This window comes from Petaurus breviceps, unplaced genomic scaffold (genome assembly GCF_028583685.1).
Source record: "Petaurus breviceps papuanus isolate PSGF00001 unplaced genomic scaffold, PetGlider_PUasm1.0 90654, whole genome shotgun sequence".
Classification (NCBI taxonomy): domain Eukaryota; kingdom Metazoa; phylum Chordata; class Mammalia; order Diprotodontia; family Petauridae; genus Petaurus; species Petaurus breviceps.
In genome coordinates this window covers 394,163-401,450 of record NW_027187301.1, presented here as the reverse complement: position 1 = coordinate 401,450, position 7,288 = coordinate 394,163, and positions in this window count along the sequence as shown.

The following is a 7,288-nucleotide window of genomic DNA, read 5'->3' as shown; positions in this document are numbered from 1 at the left end:
CACTTTCTCAACTTTTCTTTAAGAATAACAAAAAATGCTAATAAGTATTCTATTATATAGGCAAATTGTTAATAGAATGAGAAGATCTTTCTTGCCCATTAATAAACCTATGTGACCTGCTTTGAGCCTGAGTCACATGGAGCCTGTGGTGGAAGGAGGTTGCTGAATGGATGGAGCAAGAACAGGAACAGGTGGAGCAGGAAGTGGGAAAGTGAGGTGGAACTAAGAGAGAAAGGAGACTGAGAGAGGCAGAGCAGCTAGAATGGGTGAAAGAGGGGCATTTTACCTAAGGGAGCTTGTTTGTGGGGAGGCCTGATGGAGGGAAGGCTTGAGGATGGTGGTGCTCCCTGCATTGGTAATGTGTATCAACTTCTTTATTACCATGGTGGATTTAGATTTCTGGTATATGAATAAATATCTTAGTTTTGTCTTTGAAGTAGAGAGTTATATCTTGCGATTCAAACCTGGAAATATGCCTGCATAGTCATAGCAGCCTCTGTGGGTATCACATTGGTAATACATTAGGCTCAAGTATGCCAGAACCACTGTTACTGAATTTATCGTTAATCTATATCTAAGCCATTATAGTTAGGAGAGAGAAATGATCAAACTGACATAGGCCTGTACAAAGTCAGCTATTTGTGTTGAATCAGTCTGAGTGATTCCATTTAGGACTTTAAACTTTGAGTGGTGGCTTAAGGTATAGAGCACTGGGCCTAGAAACAGAAAGACCTGAATTCAAATCCAGACGCAGACAATTACTAGCTGTGTGATGCTGGGCAAATCATTTAATCTCTGTTTTAATCCACTGGAGAAGGAAAACCACTCCAGTGACTGTGCTGAGAAAACCTCATGGATGGTATGGTCCACAGGCTTATGAAGAATCAGATAGGACTGAATGACAATAACAACATGGCAGCTAGCCTGCAGAAAATGGCAAACATGCATATCCCCTAATCCTCTCTCCTTATCATTATATGGTCCAATCAAAATACTTTGGAAGATGAGGCAACACTAACCCCATCTCCTCATTGAAATGTCTGCCTATCAAGATTATCTTTTCCTTATTTGGAAGTTGTTTAATCCTATATGTCAAAGCAGTTTACAGTTCCAATTCCCCACCATATTTTTGCTGCTGCCCTTATTTACCTACAATAAATTCCTTTTTATCTTGATTTTCCTGTTTGTCTCAAACAAAGATTTCTATTAACAGTCTCATATGTGGGATGAGGGAAAATAGGTACATTAATGAATTCTTGGTGCAGTAGTAAACTGTTCCAGACATTTTGGAGAACAATCTGGAACTGTACCCAAAGGGCCATAAAAATTTACATACCCTTTGATCCAGCAATAGCACTACGAGGTCTGTATCCCAAAGAGATTTAAAAAAAAGTGGGAGGAACACCTATTTGCACAAACGTATTTATAGCAACTCTTTCTGTAATGGCAAAGACTTGGAAACTGAGGGATACTCATCAATTGGGGAATGACTGAACAAGTTGTGGCATAGTATTGTGATGGAGTACTATCATGCTATAAAAAAAGATGGGGAGGGGTGGAGCCAAGATGGCAGAGCAGAAGCAGGAAACAACAGAAGTTCCCACACCAACCACCTCTAATATCTATAAAATATGACTCTAAATAAATTTTAGAGCTACAGAACCCACAAAGTGACAGAGAGAAACAAATCTCCCACTGAAGGCAGCCTGGCAGGGCAACTGGAAGTGTCTATGGCACCAAGCTGGGAGAGGAACACAGTCCTGCATGAGTTGTGCTGAGCCCAGACCAGCAACCCAAACTGGCCAGAACAGACTTCAGGAGAGTGAATCACTGGAAGCTGTGGTGGTTTCCAGACTTCTCAACCCATAAACACCAAAGAGAAAGTAAAAGTTCAATGGGGAACTCTGTTGGAATTGGGTGACAGAAGAGCCCTATCCATCCCTTGTTCCCAGGGCAAGAAGTGGCAAAGGCATAGTGACTGCAGCTGCTGCCACATGGCTGCGTCCAGAGCTCCTGGACTGCAGATAATAGGGGGAATAAGCGACCATTGGTAATCACTCTTACTCTGACCTGCTTGGATCTTGGTTGCTGTCTCAGGTGGTAGTCCAGGGGTGAGAAATGCTAGTGTGCCAGATGTTGTGGTGGCTGTAGAGAGGGTGCCCTACTCAGACCTCTGACAACATCTGCAAAACCCCCAGCGATTTGGGACAAGGCTATCTACTCTGGAAGCAGAATTCTACCATAGCAAAGAGCTTAAAAGGTAATTGGCTGGCAAGATGAGCAAGCAGAGGAAGCACAATCAGACCATAGAGTCCTTTTTGAGGACAAAAAGGATCAAAACATGGAAGCAGAAGTCAACAATGGCAAAACTCCAGCATCAAAAGCTTCCAAGAAAAATATGAATTGGTTACAGGTCATTGAGGAGCTCAAGAAGGATTTTGAAAATCAAGAGAAATGGAGGAAAAATGGGAAGCGAAATGGGAATGATGCAAGAAAATCATGAAAAGCATGTCAACAGCCTGCTAAAGGAGACCCAAAAAAATACTGAAGAAAATAACACCTTAAAAAATAGACTAATTCAAATGGCAAAAGAGGCCCAAAACTCCAAAGAGGAGAAGAATGCCTTAAAAAGCCAAATTTGCTAGATGGAAAAGAAATTTCAAAAACTCACTGTAGAGAATCATTTCTTCAAAATTAGATTGGAGCAAATGGAAGCTAATGACTTTATGAGAAATCAAGATACAATAAAACAGATACAAACATGAAAAAAACAGAAGGGAATGTGAAATATCTCACTGAAAAAAACCACTGACTTGGAAAATAGATCCAGGAGAGATAATTTTAAAATTATTGGACTACCTGAAAGCCATGATCAAAAAAAGAGCCTAGAAATCATTCTTCAAGAAATTCTCAAGGAAAATTGTCCCAATATTCTAGAACCAGAGGGCAAAATTGAAATTGAAAGAATTCACCAATCGCCTCTTGAAAAAGATCCCAAAAATAAAGCTCACAGGAATATTATAGCCAAATTCTAGAGTTCCTAGGTCAAGGAGAAAATATTACAAGCAGCCAGGAAGAAACAATTTGAGTATTTTAGAAATACAATCAGGATAACAGAAAACCCAGCAGCTTCTACATTAAGGGATAAAAGGGCTTGGAATATGGTATTCCAGAGGTCAAAGGAGCTAGGATTAAAACCAAGAATCACCCACCCAGCAAAACTGAGTACAATGCTACAGGGGAAAATATGGTCATTCAATGAAATAGAGGACTTTCAAGCATTCTTGATGAAAAAACTAGAGCTGAACAGAAAATTTGACTTTCAAACACAAGAAGCAAGAGAAGCATGAGAAGGTAAACAGGAAAAAGAAATCATAAGGAACTTATTAAAGTTGAACTATTTACATTCCTACATGGAAAAATGATAATTATAACTCATGAGACTTTTCTCAGTATGAGGATAGTTGAAGGGAATATGTGTGTGTGTATAAATAAATAAATAAATAAATAAATATATATATATATATATACATACACACACACATATATATAAGGATGAGTTGAATATGAAGGCATGATATCTAAAAAATAAAATTAAGAGGTGAGAGAGGAATATATTGGGAGAAAGAGAAAGAGAGAGATAGAAGAGGGTCAATTATCTCATATAAAAGAGTCAAGAGAAAACTGTTACAATGGAGGGAAAGAACAGAAAGGCAAAAGAGAATGGGTGAACTGTACTCTCATTGAATTGGCTTAAGGAGGGAATAACATACACACTCAATTGGATATCTTACCCTATAGGAAAGTTGGGGGGAAGGGGATAAGAGGGGAGATGATAGAAGGGAGGGCAGATTGGGGGAGAGGGTACTTAGAAGCACACACTTTTGAAAAGGGACAGGGTCAAAGTAGAAAATAGAATAAATAGGAGGCGGGATAGGATGGAGGGAAATATAGTTAGTCTTTCACAATATATTTACTATGGAAATGTTTTGTGTAACTACATGTGTAAAACCTATACTGAATTGCTTATCTTCCCAGTGGGGGTGGGTGAGGAGGGAAGAAAGGAAAAAATCTGGAAATCAAGTTTTAAAAACATGATTTTAAAAAGAAAAGAATGCTTAAAATAAATGTTATCCTCTCCCATTTTTGTAATTTTCCTTTTCTGCCAGCCTACCCAATATGATGAGTATGAGGTGCTACCTTGAAGTTGTTTTAATGTGTTTCTCTAATTATTAGTGATTTTTTTACATGGCTATTGATAGTTTCGATTTTTTTTTGTCTGTGAAAACTACCTATTCATGTTCTTTAACCATCTAGCAAGTGGAGAATATCACTTATAAATTTGACTCAGTTTTTTAGTGTCTTAGACATGGGACCTTTTTCAGAGAAACTTGCCACAAAGATTTTTTTCTCAATTTTCTCAATCACCTGCTTTTCTTCTAACTTTAGCCACATTTTTTTTTGCAAAAACTTTTAATTTTATGTAATCAAAATTGTCCATCATACCTTTCCTAAAATCTTCTGTCTTTTGTTTGACCACAAACTCTTCCACTTATACCCTTACTGTATTTCAAAAGAAAGTCTTTGTTTTTGTTTTTCCTCTTTTCCTAAAGAAAAAAGTGGGGGCTGGGAGGTGGGAGTGGAATTTTAGACTAGAGAAATAGCACTTCTTAATTTTTCTAGGAAAACGAAAAATGTGGTTTGTAAATTTGCTTCCTCATGTAGAAAGAGTGACTCACATCTTTGACACTGCAAGATGGCTGAAGATTGGTCACCATGCTGCTCTTTCTAGGTCTGCTGCCTGCTGGGTGCTCTACTGGACCTCTGCTCCTATAGTTTACCATAAGCTGTTTCTGGGTTAACTGCTGTCCAGGTGACTTTTGCTGGTGCAGTACTCTACTGGTCTTATGGTTCCTCCGGTGGTCCTATTTCACACCACTAATCCCATTGCTCCAGTCATCTTTGAGTTGTTTTTTTTTTTTTTTAAAGCAATCGGGGTTAAGTAACTTGCTCAAGGTTACACGGCCAGTTATTTCTGGGTGTGGTGCTGAGTATCTGAGCCTGGATTTGATTCAGGTCATCCCGACACTGGAGCCGGTGCTCTTACTCGCTGAACCACCTGGCCGCTCCCATCCTTGAGTTTTAACTGAATGATGATGTTCTGGGAGCTGCTTAGCAAGTAATCTTTAATGGGTATTTCTCTCTGCTTCTAACTTCTGGTATTATATCTTCGGACATACTCAAGCCTTCCTAGTTAGTTCCTAGTTAGTGAGAAGTATAGTGACTAGAAATTCTCCCTGAATAGGATAGACTGACAGATATTTCTAAGTTGATAAATGGTCAAAGAGTATATTTGAGTAACAGTGTGGAAATTTGAGGTCATCATTCCAAATTGTTTTCCAGAATAGCTAGACCAACCCTGTATTAATCTTGTTTTCCCATAGCCTCTCCCACATTAGTAATTTTCCTTTTTTCAGTCAATTTTTCTCAATCTAATAGATGTAAGGTGGCATGATATAATTGCTTTATTTTCTATTTCTCTAATTATTATGGATTTTGATAATTTTTATATGACTCTTGATAGCTTAGTTGTTTTTTTTAACCTTCAGAACTGTCTGCTCATATACTTTGACCATTTATCACTTATGGAATGGCTGTTGTTCTTATAAAAATTGAATCTGTTCCTTATATCTTAGAAATGAAGCCTTTATCAGAGAATCTTGTTGCAAAGAATTTTTTTTTATCAGTTAACTGTTTCCCTTATAATTTTAGCTGCATTTTTTTGTGTGTAAAACCTTTTCAATTTTATATAATTAATATTGTCTATTTAATTTTGTGATCCTCTTTAGCTTTTGTTTGGCCACAAACTTTTTTCTATCTATAGAGCCAGAAAAACTTGTTTGTTTAAATTTTTTTTTTGGTAGGGGAAGGAGACAGTCAGGGTTAAGTTGTTTGTCCAGGGTCACACAGCTAGTACCAATGCTCAATTTGAACTCAATCTTCCTGACTCTTGGGCCAGTGCTCCACCCACTGACTTCTTCAGTTTTTAATTTTTATCTCTAAATAATGTGACCTCTTAGGGCTAGTCACATATTCATTTAGTAGTTATATTACTATATGGTATGAGATGTTAGTCTGAGCCTAATTTCTTCCAGTTTGCCTTCTCCCAGCAGTTTTTACGTAATAGTGCATCTAAAGTCTGGGTTTATGAAATACTATGCTCCTATGTTCTCTTGCTTCTATTTTCAGTTTGCCTAATTTGTTTTACTGGTTAATCTATTTTTAACCTACACCAAATCATGATGATTACTGCTATCTATAGTATTATTTGAAATCTACTAGGCCCCTTGCTTCCCTTAAAAAAAAATTATTTCCTTTGAGATTCTTGTTTGTTTTTTAAATCAAATTTTCTTATTCTGAGCTTAAACACCAAAAAAATAGCATTTACATACACACACAGAACACTAAAAGAATATGGATTGATATTTATAATTAATTAATATTATTTGAACCTAACTTTACATGACTACAGATTATTTGAACACCAAATGAGGACCTCACCTCAGTAAATATCCAGGAATGCCAGAAATTGCTACAAGGAATTTGGGGTTCCCCCAGGTCCTTGATCTATGCAAAACATTTTTATTTTGGCTCTCCCTCACCCAGGTCTAGTTTTGGGTCCACGCAAAAGTGTGTTTTGCATTACCTTTGTTTTCTGGCTTCACCAAAATGTTATTAGATGCTTACATTTACTGCTATCCATTTCAATATACTTTGCTCTCCAGTTACCCTCTCAGCAAAATTGCCTAACTGCATACATGTTATTCATGTGCATCTACCCTTGTCTAAATCCTATATAATGGAAACCTTCCAGAGCCTAAATAGGAGGAAGCCAAACCTCTTTTTTGGCTCACTCTCCTCTAACAAACATCCTAATAAATTTCTTTCTAAAACAATTTTAGATTTGGGGGTTTATTCTTGTGAAAAACAAGAGTAATATACATGTACATATTTGAAACAATCTCCATTTCACAACACTTCTAAAAATACACATAATAAATTTTGGACATGGCTTCATCTTTTTGCACTTTACAGTTTTCTTCTGAACTTCTCTCTGTTCTATGCATTTTAAAAATGTCTCAATGTCCCCCCCACCTTTTTGTCATCCCTAACTACTCTTTTCTGTCTTTTTTCCCTTTTTTAAAAAACAAATTTTATTTCTAGCTCGTTTCTTCCTCTACTATTCCCCCACCCATAGGAAATAGTATTTTTTGTCACGTGTCCTTTG